This window comes from Podarcis gaigeae, assembly GCF_964106915.1.
Source record: "Podarcis gaigeae genome assembly, chromosome: 3".
In the NCBI taxonomy this organism is placed as follows: domain Eukaryota; kingdom Metazoa; phylum Chordata; class Lepidosauria; order Squamata; family Lacertidae; genus Podarcis; species Podarcis gaigeae.
The window spans coordinates 85150045-85162951 of NC_139680.1; the positions used below are offsets into that span (position 1 = coordinate 85150045).

A 12907-nucleotide genomic window follows, 5' to 3' on the forward strand; every position below is an offset into this window, starting at 1 on the left:
CTCTAATAAGCTGCTTTCCCTGTCTCCCCCCCCCCCCACCTCCTACTCCTTTCCTGCCTTTTTTTTTTTAAGCGTGTGCCATGTAATTTTAATTCTCAGGTATCGCAGTGTGTCAACTTTACTCTTATAGACTCCTCCCCGCCGCCCCAGGTGTGACATCTATGTGTAGTCTTCCTCGTTGGGGATAAGAAATGGCAAGGCAACTTTCCAAAAGGGTGTGGCTTTTAAGTCCTTGCTTCCAACTCTCCTCACATCTGCTTCTCCCATTGCCCAAAGTTAACGAGAACCTTTGTTCCAGTTTTGTGACTTTCAGAGGAATAATACTGTAATGGCACCAGCTGTGTGGCGCAGTGTCATCAGATCCAAAGGAACTCTTCCTTCCTTCTTGGGGTTAAAGGCAAAAGTGGTAATCTTGCCTCTGAGGAGCTTGTAGGCCACTCCTGTATAAAGGTTATTCCTTTTGGCCTATGTAAAACTAGGATAGCCATGCTAATGCTTGTGGTGGTGATCTTGATTTCTAGTTTGTTTTTTTGCTTTTTTAAAAAAGGAACATGGTTTCTGAAGTTAGCTGTAGATTGTCTGAATTAGGAGTTATGGACTAAAGCAGGAATGGCAAAACTATGGCTCTCCACATGTTGTTGGGCTAAAATTCCCATTGCCCTTGATCATTGGACATGCTGCCAGGAGTTTGGTGTACAAGAACAACTGGATGGCCACAGTTTTCCACTCACTGCAATAGAGGCATCCTGCAAAAGGAGAAGATTGAATAAAAGACTTGGTTGACTTAGTTATGTGCATTGACAATAATTTACATCGTATAGCAGTGATGGCCAAACTTGGCTCTCCAGCCGTTTTGGGCTACAACTCCCACCTTCCCTAGCTAACAGCACCAGTGGTCAGGGATGATGGGTATTGTAGTCCCAAAACAGCTGGAGGGCCAAGTTTGGCCATCACTGGATAGCCTGTCTGAAGTCAGGCTGTACATGTAATTTCACATGTTAATTATGACAGATATAAATACCATGTGTGTATATGTGAATTCAATAAAGCATTTTGAAATTTATAGTCTATTCTGCCTTAAGCATGTTAATGAAGATAATGAAGGAGTTGAGTGTTTCACTCAGCATTTGAATATTGCTAAGCTTTCTGAGCTTCGTGTTTTGTTTGTGTAAGTAGCCATTCAACCTGAATCAAAGCTTTGGTACAATCATTTTTAATGTTGCCTATTGATATACCACAAATAACAGACATTTGTCTGGGACAGGTAGTAAACATGAAGGTGGGTGTATAGCTTGAGAGAATGTAGCGCCTTAAACATGGCGCCCTCAAGAAAACGTGCTCTTCAGTGAAAGGGATACGTGTAACAAAAGCTTACACTAAATAAATCAGAGTAAGTCTCAGCAGCTGTCAGGCTTAAAAAGGTAAAGGTAAAGGTACCCCTGCCCGTACGGGCCAGTCTTGACAGACTCTGGGGTTGTGCGCCCATCTCACTCAAGAGGCCAGGGGCCAGCGCTGTCCGGAGACACTTCCGGGTCACGTGGCCAGCGTGACAAAGCTGCATCTGGCGAGCCAGAGCTGCACACAGAAACGCTGTTTACCTTCCCGCTGGTAAGTGGTCCCTATTTATCTACTTGCACCCGGAGGTGCTTTCGAACTGCTAGGTTGGCAGGCGCTGGGACCGAGCAGCGGGAGCGCACCCCGCCGCAGGGATTCGAAACCCCGACCTTTCGATCGGCAAGTCCTAGGCGCTGAGGCTTTAACCCACAGCGCCACCTGCGTCCCTTGCTGTCAGGCTTACTGTACCCAAATACAGCAGTACCTCAGGTTAAGAACTTAATTTGTTCTGGAGGTCCGTTCTTAACCTGGAACTGCTCTTAACCTGAGGTACCACTTTAGCTAATGGGGCCTTCCGCTGCTGCCGTGTGACTTCTGTTCTCATCCTGAAGCAAAGTTATTAACCTGAGGTACTATTTCTGGGTTAGTGGAGTCTGTAACCTGAAATGTCTGTAACCTGAGGTACCACTGTAACCTTAAAAGCTGGTTGTCAGGTTTTTAAATAATTTGGCAAATTGCAAGATTTAGACAAGTTTATTTTATTTTAAAAACTTGGAGGTCCTTTAATATATACTTCTTTAATCACATAAGAATGGAACAATAATTGCTTATTTTTCGCACCCCACTTTAACTTTGCCCTTCATAGTTCCTTCACCTTTTATCCAAAATTTTGAATCATGCGCTCTTTGCTTTTATTTTAATTTTCTTTCAGTTTGCATTGTTTAACATGGACATACAGAAGAAGGGCAATTGGTTGCATTGACTTGGAGTGCGTATGTTAAATTTAGACAGGCTTTATATTTTTAAGTTAACATAACGCTTCATCTGGATACAAACTAGTTTTAGCAACCAGAAGTTTTCTCTCAACCACTTTTGCTCTTAAACGTTGCACAATAAGTACGGTAATAAAGAGAACCGAAAGAGAGTAGCCAACAGCAGTGCATTTTTATCTGATTACCATTTAATTTCCCAAAATCATCTCCCGCAGTATGGTGGCCTACATGTTTGCTTTTCCTTTTATGTCTATCTTATTGCGAAAGTTTCAGTTATTTTCTTCACATCCAGCTTAATATCTGAAACGTTCAGGAACGCATTAAAGTGCAGCAATCTGTATACAGGCTGAGGTTCCCACACAGTTGTGTGCAAGCCTGAAGTGGCAAGCTACATTATAAACTGGTCATTCATCAGTGGGAACTTCAAGGCATCCTCCAATTCCATGTGCACTTCTTCCTGCATACTGTTTGATAGTATTTCACCTGTATTTTAATGTTTCTGTATCCATTTATTAATAGCAGTGTTGAATAGTGATATTCTTGTAGAGGTACTGTTGGAGATTCATACTTCAACATTAATAATAAGTAAAATTATTATTGGATTTTCTCTAGTTTGTATATACATGTTATATGGTAGCATTGTTGGCCATTCTCTCCCCCCATGCACACAGACTATGTGAAACTATGCTGAAGTGGTCATATATAGTAATAATAATAATAAGTGTTCTGTTTTTTTCCTTTAATTAACTTCATGATTTTTGCAGAGGCATTGGCTAGGTGGCTTTTTTCTATTTGATCCATCTCAGCGAAGTGCTCCCTGTGTTTCTTGTTTTTATTTATTGTATTTATACCATTTATATCCTCCCTACCCTCTTCCACCTTCTAAGGTGGTTAACTGTCAGGAGAGTTTTGAAAGTAAAACCAAAAAGTTTCAGGGTCTAGATATCCAGGGCAATACTGAAATGAATGTTTGAACTAGTGCAAGGATTAACATTAGTGAAGCAGAACTTACCCTCCCCCCCTTTGCCCCCTGTCTCCAGATTTGCTTTGGGGGGTTGGGAGAACCCGTAGAGCGGATTAGGGGTGTCTGCTAGAGGAAAGGGGGGATGTTCCATCACACAAGAATTACATTCTTCTCAGCACTATGTTGACAACAACCCTTTTTTCCATATCAGAATCTTAGAACTTTGAATCATTCAAAATGATATAACAACCACTTTGATCTACTACCACCTTCTTGAAACCCTCACTGGCATCCTTATTTTACTTTTAAACCTCTTTAGCTTAATCTTTACAGTTGTACAGTGGTACCTTAGGTTACAGACGCGTCAGGTTACAGACTCCGCTAACCCAGAAATAGTTCCTCGGGTTAAGAACCTTGATTCAGGATGAGAACAGAAATCGCACTGCGGCAGCGGGAGGCCCCATTAGCTAAAGTGGTACCTCAGGTTAAGAACGAACCTCTAGAATGAATTAAGTTCTTAACCCGAGGTACCACTGTACCTCCCTTTTCAATAAAGAAAATGGTGAGCAATTTGTTTTGTCTTTTAATGGCTTGCCTTCCTTTTTAAGCACAATTAACACTGTTTCTGTTGTATGTTAACTGTTTAATCCTATACATGATTATTCAGAAGTTATTCTCACTGTGTTCACTCATTCACACTCTTGTAAGTGTTTAGGATTGTAGCCTTAAGACTATTGCCCAAATTACCACTCATCTCACAATTTGGTTGGCTGAATGCCACTTTTAGCTGAACTGAGGAATGCTGACGGTCAGGCATCAAGACCACATACTTACTGTCTACCTGGGTTTTGAAAATACTCAAAGTGAGTTCTGTTTATCAATAGTATCTCTCAGGATGCATACTTTAGAAGGGAATGTTTAAGGAGTGGGGAGAAACTTCCAAGTGAGACCAGATACCTTTAATTGCTCAGATTTCTGAGACTGGCTTGTTTACTTGTGTGTTTCTGAGGAGTTAAGACAGAGCACAATCTCTCTTGGCACTTATTGCAGGGCCTATGCCTGTTTTCAAACTAAGCCAAGCCCCAGAATAGCATAGTTCCAGCTATATAAACATGCTTTTCCTGTGGTACATGGCATGGCTGCCATATTTCAAGACTGGCAACATAGCCAAGCTAGCATCTGAGGAACAAAACAAAATTTGGACAGTCCTAAATTCTAGGGGGGAGAGTTTACTGAAGTATCCCTCTAAACAAACACCAAGTTCAAAACACGTTTGAGACAAGTGGAGCATGTTCATCTAAAAGACATATTCAGACTTGTACTTGAATTGTTCACTCTCCTCGTTTTTCTGTGTGCACATGTCTGCTTGCCTGATTGCCTTTTCACCAACTTGGTTGTCAGCAGTGGACATTTTTCTTAAGCCTGGATTGCATATCCAAAGGTGTTTTCAAAAGTACTCTTGTATTTACTTGTAGAGAATGGGATGTGTGTAGAGTTTGCAGCAATCAAAAGGAGTGAGAAAAGGCTTGTGGGCTTTGGCATTTGCATTGAGGTTTTTGTCTTGAAGACTTCTTAAATTCTTTTCCAAGCAATTAGTATATTTCAGGACACTTTGAGTTAACTTTCTGAATCTAGCTTTTGTTTCACGAAGAAAAAATAGTTTATTTAGTCTTGAATATGAAAAGACTGTTGTTGCATTTGATGATGCAACTGAAATTCTTGGTAATGTTTGGGTCTAGTACCTGCCAAAGGTTACTCTTTGTAGGGCAACACAGTGGTATTGTTAGGGAAATGCCTAAAGGCACACAAATAAATAGGTCTTGCATGCAGAAGTATTTACTCTTGCTTTTTGTACTAGGTCTTAATTTGGAATGTATTTTAATTGGATTGGTTTTTAAAGTTTCTGAAATGTATCTGTGAAAGTAGTATGGGTTGTTGCAATACTGCCTCAAAAGAAACATTTTAAATAGTCAACATAAAACAAAAAACATTTTTGTTGCAGTTAGTGGTGGAAACTCTAGTGCAATTATTCTGGCAACTGAAGTACTACCATTTTAGTACTACTGTAATGGTGGCATTACAGAAGATGAGAGGGAAGGGAACAAATGTTTCTCCTGTTACAAATTGTGGCTCACTTTTGTTTGAATGGCACGGTGAAGCTGTTTTGTACTTGGACATGAAAGGTCACTGGGTAACCTGTAGCCCTGGGAATGTCCCAGAGGTCTAAGGTCGGGCTATTGAATTTGAGCATATCTGGAAACAACTGCTTCCTGAATAGCTTATTTCTCTTTCATGCAAGAAATTTTATTTAGAAGAAGGTTTAGAAGATTGTTAACTCTTGTGAATGGCCTAGCGAAATATCAGATATTTGTATTGCATCTGAAACTTAGGGCTCAGCTGTACCAGATCCATGTGTCGCCCAACCAGCTATGTTGGTTATCAAGTTACATAGAATAAGGGTTCTTTTTCTGAATTTAAAAATAAGCATATAATTGACAGTGTTCTGTAAAAAAATATTAATCCAGGAATCTGCAAACTATGATTGCAGCAGGCCAATGTTTTATATCTCTCGTGAGAAAGGTGTGGGGTCTTGTATGTGACATCGTACTCGGGTTTGGAGATGCTTCTAATCCTAGTGGAACTACAAAGTCAAGACTCCACCCAGTTCCAAGCTTCCGCTTTCTGAGGCTGTGTAATATTGGAAAGAGCTCTGTCCTTCTTCAGGCTCTGGAGAAGAGTAGAGCTCTTAACAATAAAAATACTTGCTTGGCAAGCCCGTGAACATCCTACCATTGAAGTTTCCGTGTGGATGTTACTGAAAATCTACAAATTTGGGCAAGTCAAGTGGTCCATTGTCCTCCAATTCAGGATTAAAGAGTGGTAAATTTATATCAGTGTGCAAGACTATTCTTGATGTGTGAAACCAGAAGAAACATTTGGTGGAAACTATCTGATGCCCTTGAATTCTTGGGATGGCAGTTCTTGAACATTCCCATCCTCCCTGGAGTCCCCAGTGCTCCATGACCGGGTAGATGGCATCGTGAGACATCAGAAAATACCCGGTGTTTGAGCTGAGTAGGCCTCTTAGGGATAAGTGTGAGATTGGTGCTACCACTGAAAAGGATCTGATCTTTGTGGATACAGGCCACACTTCACTCAGCAAGGAAGCACAGAGCATGATCTTAGATGTTGAACTGACACCTAGCATAGTTAAAATGAATGAAAGAAAAACAGCATAACAATCATTGAATGAATAACAATCAGAGCAGTGATACATTTTTTGGCAGTTTGTTGTGGAGACATTCCTCTGTTTTCTAAACATGATTCAATAAGAATCTGCTGGAAAACTAGGTTCGCCATTTGGGACTGCAGCTGTTCCTTCACTGAAGTTTTGGGTGCTTGTACTTTCTAATATTGTTTCCATTTCTGTTTGTCCTTACAGAATCAAGTATATTGTGTGCTTTGTTTTGCTTTAACTGGAGTAGAATTGTCCTCTTTCGACATCCAAATGAGACTGGAATAGGCAATTGAATTTATTTGTACCTTTGAGTAAATGGAACTAGTATAGTGGTGAAGAATATGAACCTGGAGGTACCTTCTTTTGAAATGCGTAGTTTGCATGCAAGCTGTAGTTCTCATTTGATTTAATCAATTATTCACCTCACTAAGTAGCCTTAGGCCAGCTTTTTCCAACTTGGTGCCCTCCAGATGTTTTTAGTTACAACTCCCACACCTTTAGTCAGAATGACTAATGGTCAGGGAAGATGGTAGCTGTAGCCCATAATATCCTGAGAGCACTGGTTTAAGGAAGGCTGCCTCAGGAAAACCATTATCTCTCTGATGGTCTCCACTGCAATATGGATTTAATATGGACCTACTGTTCAAGGTTACCTTAAGGTTTACAGAGTGGATGTGTCGAAAGTTCTTTGAACATTCTAAAGTTGTTTTTACGGTTTCTGATTTCTAAGTTTGGATTAGTTGGGAAAGCTGCTACACTTGGCAGATTAGCAAAATGTGTGTGCAGTCTGTAGGTTGATAGGAAACTTGTAAAGTATAAAATTGGGCTATTCATAAGGATTTGAAAATTTGGAGCCAAGATAGAGCTGTGAACAAGAAAAAATGAGTAGTCAGAAGAACGTTTGCTGACTGCTACAGACCAACCTGGAGCTGTGGAAAGATGTTTATTTTAGCTATAGCCAAATTTTGAAGTTATTGGGTTCTTAATGTTTACACACAATTTGCTAATCATAATTTATAACAACAGATTGTGAACTAGTAGCAATAAGGATATAACTTGCTAGTAGTGTTCTGCTGCTTAATTTTTCTCAAATCATTCCAACTGGGATACTCTAAGAAATCAGAAAAACTAGGGAAAAGATGACCAAATCATATGCATACTTAGTTTGTGAGCAATTCCTGTATAGAGGAATTTACATCTGAGTAAGTATGGAGCGGACTGATCAGCAAGACCCGACTGACACCCAGGAATAAGCTACTTCAGGGCAGACTAGAAGAGAAAATTATAGAGCATCACTTGTTGCTACCTCTAGCTCCTACCTAAAAGAACCCCAGTGTTTAACCCATCCCGGACAACAATAACTCCTCTGCTAAGCTTTGGATAGCACACTTGTTCTTGCTTACAGACAGCACCCTAACTTGAAACAACTGTTCACCATCAAGAGGGTCCAGAAGGAATCAAGCCCAGGAACCAAATCCTGCAACAAACCTGGGTGTCAGTTCCGCCCCTACTTCTTCTTTATCAATACCATTGCAGGACATGATAATGTTGGGCACAGCATCAGCTTATTCACCTGTTCATCATAAAATGTAATATTGATCATCAAATATTACAGTGATCTTCTGCATTCTGCATAGGACAAACAGGCCAGTCCCTGCATAAATCAATGGATACAAATCTGAGATGGTGGTACTTGACAAAGGAATTTTAAAAGGATGCTCCAGGGTGAAACTGTTGAATTACAAGATTTTCAGCTCTGTTCATCTTGTTCTGAATAGAGACAATGACTTCCTTTCCCACTACAGTGTTTAGTTAACTCAATATAAACAAGTTGGTTGGTGATAAGACATGCGGGTTTACCTTGCATACATAATACATTCCTTCTCAGATTGAATTGTCATTTCCTAGTTTCGCTGCTTGCAACCTCCCCCTTCCATCACCATGTGTGTGCATGCGCACAACTGAGGATCATACTTCATGGATGTGATAAAGTGGGCTCTAGCTTGTGAAATCTCATGTCATAAGAAAACTGGTTATTCTGTTGATTGAGAGTGACCTGTTATAACTGTTAGACATTTAAGTTGGCCACCACTCTTGTACGTGCAGGTAGGACTATTAGGAGTTCTAATAAAATCTTTTCATCTGATCTTCAGTGACGGGATTTCCCCAGACACAACCCATTATTTGTATATGTGCATTCATTCTCCTCTTAGGTGTCCCTTCAGGCAAAAATACACTGTAGTCTCCTTGAGCAACTTGTATTGTGCTAATAATCTAATAGCCAATTTAAAACTAGTTTGCTACCAGTTGAAGATCTTTGTGCTTGTCTCTCACCTTGCTTACCTTTTGCTGCACATGAATTATAAAACTAAATGATTATTGATATATTAATTCTTAGAACCGTACTTGCTTGCATAAGCCTATTCACTTGGGGGAAAGTGCTAACCCTTTCAAAATTAAGGCTGCTGCTGAAGAAGTGCTGATATAGTCTGAAAGCTGGGCTTGAATTTGGAGGTGTTGCCTAATGTTAGTGATATTAGCAAACAATCTAAAATGCCACTGGTTCAAAATCTGAGAAATGTTAGACATGACTTTGAGCTATGAAAGACTTGCTGTGATGAACTTATTGAATTACAATAATAAGTATGTATAAAAATACATAGCGGCCTGGATTCCAAGTATATGATTATTTTTGTATGCCTAAGAGGGCATTCCACAGCAGCCCCTTGTTGCTCAGCAAGCAAGTTGAGATTCAGCTGGTTTGAGAGGTCAGAGTCCTTATAGAGACAATTGCCTATCTATGTTACACAAAAGAATGCTAGTCACCATTCTTCTTGTATTTGTCTCAATCTTGGGAGATCAGTTAGATAATGTCCATTTCACATGACGCATTGATTGTCAATAATCTTTTCATATGAAAAGGGCATGCTTTCATAAAAAACAATTAGGTAAAATCCAGTAGAACAAGCTTCTACTTGCACAACAGGACGTGTCTCTATCCTCCCATGGAGCCTGTAAACTCTACTTTAGAGGGTTGAGGGACCCTCCTGTGGAGATTTGCAGGGGATGTGGGAAGAAGTAGAGGAAGGATTTTGCTCGCCGATTGCATTAAGTTTTGCAGTGTTTTATACGCAACAAAAATAGGTTTAGCTTGTTTTTCATTTTATCTTAATTCAAAAGCCAGTTTTTTGTTGGATTAATACTTGTAAGAGGACTTTATGTAATCCTAAATAAAATGGTATAAATGTTGTTGAATACATTAGGAGTTGTTTTTGGGCAAACATATAGCACCGCACGGTTTAAAGCTATGGCATGTTTTTTTTCTAAGAACTTCGAATAATATGGTTTTGGGGCCTAATATTGAAGGTCATAACAGTTGGAATTTAAACCCTACATATTTGTAGTTTGCCAGTTATCATGTGTGCGGGAGATTACTGGAAAATATACTGACTTTTGAGGAGTTCACAATCTGTGCTCATTGTAGGGGCCTGGCTCCCCATCACAACCACTTGATCTTCTGTCTCATACACTTTTCCTTGTCATTCTGCTGCCATTCTGTGGTCACATTGCTCGTAGTTTTGGTGAGAGGCTCAGAATACTACAAACACCAGAATAGTCAAATTGAGATGAAACAAGGCAAATAAGTTTATGAACGGATTATATGATTTTCTTCAGAAGGTATGTGGTAGACTTTTGGATACAAACTATGAGGAGCCTTGCTTGTAGTTCCTTCAAGAGTACTTTAAAGCCCATGAGTTAAGTTCATGTAATCTCTCTTGCAGGGATGAGTGTTAGTTTTATCTGAGGATGTTTGTTGTGTAAATTGCTCTCAAATCACTCCTGACTATGAAGGTACCTTCAGTCATACCAGCCTGCCTGCACCTTATTATCCACTTCTGAGCAGCCCTGCTTATGTGACTGCCAGTGAGAATATTCAGGTTGGTGAGCAAGTGCTCTCTCGGTGGTGGCCCCACTTTTGTGGAACTCTGCTCCAAATGATACCAGATTGTTCTAGTTTTATATACAGTGGTGCCCCGCAAGACGAACGCCTCGCAAGACGAAAAACCCGCTAGACGAAAGGGTTTTCCGTTTTGGAGGCGCTTCGCAAAACGAATTTCCCTGTGGGCTTGCTTCGCAGGACCTCTTCTGAAGGCGGGCGGGGGGCAAAAGTCTTTGTCCCCCCTGCCTGCCTTCCCGGGGGCTTTTAAATCGCCCCGGGACAGCGGAGAATTCCTCCGCTGTCCCGGGGCGATTTTAAAATGCTGGCGGGCGGCAGCGTTGCCGCCCGCCAGCATTTTAAGATCGCCTTGGACAGCGGAGAAGTCTCCGCTGTCCCGGGGGCTTTTAAAATGCTGGGGGATGGCAGCGAAGGCTTCGCTGCCGCCCGCCAGCATTTTAAAAACCCCGGGACAGCGGAGGACTTCTCCGCTGTCCAAGGCGATCTTAAAATGCTGGCGGGCGGCAACGCTGCCGCCCGCCAGCATTTTAAAATCGCCCCGGGACAGCGGAGAAGTCTCCGCTGTCCCGGGAAGGCAGGCGGGGGGAAGCAAAGACTTTCGCCCCCCGCCGGCCTTCAGAAGAGGTTGGGGGACAGACTGTCCCCGGACCTGGTCTGAAGGCGGTTTCCATAGGAACACATTAATTGATTTTTAATGCATTCCTATGGGAAACCGGGCTTCGCAAGACGAAAAACTCGCAAGACAAAAAGACTTGCGGAACGAATTAATTTCGTCTTGCGAGGCACCACTGTACTGCAGTTGTATGTCCTTAGCTTATATATATTTCTTCGCTGCTGTGTGATGATTTTTATTCTAGAAAGTCGGATATAAAATAAATATGTTGCCGTCTACTGTCCCTGTGGCAAGTAAAAATGTTCCAACGTGGATGGATGCAAAGTGTCATTTCTGCAATTATAACATGCTGAAGTCTACAGGGGGGCAGAACAATCCAGTTTTCCAATTGCACTTGAGTGTGGGAGAAGAAGTGCTACTATGCTGGCAGAACATGCCACCAGCCCACCAGGGAATATACAAAAAAATAAATAAATCCCAGACTGTAGCCACACACACCCAGCATCCATTCTTTTGCAAATATTTGGGTCCCAAATCATTTAAAGCTTTGTAGGGCATTAGTAATACATTGAGTCAGACTTGATAGCACACAGCAGCCCATGCAGAATTTCTTAGGATGAGTATTGCATGATTCCATCTTACTTCCCCAGATGCCACCCTGGCAGTTGCATTCTGCACTTGCTGCTGCCTCTGGACCATGTTCAAGCTGAGATTTCAAAATGTGTTGCAAGCAACCCAAATGCAAAGCATGAGTTAATGATACTGGGCTGTCTTTATGTCAGCGCATTCATGGTTGTGATAGAGCAAATGTTTAAGGGAAAACTAGTCCAGCAACTTTTAATATTTATTTCTGATAGTAGGCACAATCCATAGAGATAAGAATGCCTAAATTCTGCTGAATTGCCCCCATGATTAATGGATCGTTGGTGACGTAACATTTTAACACTGGGCATCCTTATTTGCAAACAAAAGCTTTAGCATTCTGCTTTCATTAATGTGGAACATGTTTGTCACCAGTTTAACCCATAAGGAACAATGGGCAGTATCCAACTAAATAGATCCACTAGTGCAAGGACTTTGGGCTATGCAAAAAACCTTCCCTCCATCTCCTTTCACTGCCCCTCTAAAGTTGTTCTAGGGGTTCCCACAGCCTTTAGGGAGGGTGCAAGGGGAGAGGAGGGGAAGTTCTGTTGTTCAGGCAGAAATATCCTGGTAGTTGATCCTGAACAGGCACTTCTTGTTTATCTTGGAGCAGTTGTGGTTGTTTACCTTGAGCCTATTTAGCTTTCCCCCCTTTAAGGTAAGGTTGGTTCAATTAGTTATTTGCAGTCAGAATACACATTTTGCTTTCAGACTAAATACTGTATCTGAGTCGCTATGAGTCAAATCCTAGATACTAGTTGTGCAAGTTTGCACATATCACTTTCTCCCAATTTTAATAGTTATGTTGGCCAGCCCCCCCCCCCCCCCCCGTGCCATGAAGCCAAGTATGCCTCTTAACAACCAAGGAGTACCAGGGATGAGAGATCTGAGCTCAGCCTGCAAATTCTTGCCCTGTTTAATACTGGACAGTGTGCGCACATGTTTATATTTATCGATAGCTTGTGGCAATTATGATTGTTTCAGTTTGTCTGACGGCATTTATTCCTTGTTACAGGTGATTGTGTAATCCCTACATTACAAAAGCGTTTGACTACTGATCTGTGATCAGTAGGCTTTGTCCATCTTATGGAAATAGCACTCAACTAATATTTTCCACCCCACATTTGTCTTGCAGCAGTTGCCCAATATTTAATTGCTTTCTAGT

General features: G+C 41.2%; 1 protein-coding gene across 1 annotated transcript in view; it reads left to right on the forward strand.

Annotated features, from left to right (window-relative positions):
* ZFAND3 (zinc finger AN1-type containing 3) overlaps positions 1-12907 on the forward strand; it is a 136162-nt gene that overhangs the window by 1097 nt on the left and 122158 nt on the right. The gene's annotated exons all lie outside the window — the stretch shown is intronic.